Source organism: Fukomys damarensis, unplaced genomic scaffold (genome assembly GCF_012274545.1).
Source record: "Fukomys damarensis isolate Sample0158 unplaced genomic scaffold, DMR_v1.0_HiC HiC_scaffold_4, whole genome shotgun sequence".
NCBI classification, from domain to species: Eukaryota; Metazoa; Chordata; class Mammalia; order Rodentia; family Bathyergidae; genus Fukomys; species Fukomys damarensis.
In genome coordinates this window covers 34,700,472-34,700,983 of record NW_022900916.1, presented here as the reverse complement: position 1 = coordinate 34,700,983, position 512 = coordinate 34,700,472, and the positions used below count along the sequence as shown (strand labels likewise).

Genomic DNA, 512 nt, shown 5'->3' with positions numbered 1-512 from the left:
AATTCTTTCTGCTAATTCCAGTGCTACTGAGGATTTGTTCATAAAGTCTTTTCCTATAGCAATGTCTTCCAGAGTTCTGCCTAACTTACCTTCCAGCAAGTTTAATGTTTCTGTTTTAATATTTAGATCTTTAATCCATTTGGATTTTAATTTAGTGCATGGCGAAAGATAAGGGTCTAATTTTAATCTGTGGCAGGTTGACATCCAGTTTTTCCAACACCATTTATTAAAGAGGCTATCTTCCTCCACTGAGGATGGTCAGCTCCTTTGTCAAAGATGAGGTAGCTGAGTACATCTGCATTTGCTTTGTGTCTTCCAGTCTGTTCCACTGATCCTCAGGCCTGTTTCTTTGCCAGTACCATGCTGTTTTTATCACAGTGGCTTTGTACTATAGTTTCAAATTGGGAATTGTTACACCTGGTGCCATGTGACTGTTGCCTAAAACGGCTTTTGCTATTCTAGGTCTCCTGTGGTTCCAAATGAATTTTTGGATTCTTTTTTCTAGTTCTGTG

At 38.7% G+C, this 512-nt stretch overlaps 1 protein-coding gene across 2 annotated transcripts in view; it reads right to left on the bottom strand.

Moving 5' to 3' along the window:
- Chchd3 (coiled-coil-helix-coiled-coil-helix domain containing 3) overlaps positions 1–512 on the bottom strand; it is a 286,903-nt gene that overhangs the window by 95,632 nt on the left and 190,759 nt on the right. The window lies entirely within an intron of this gene.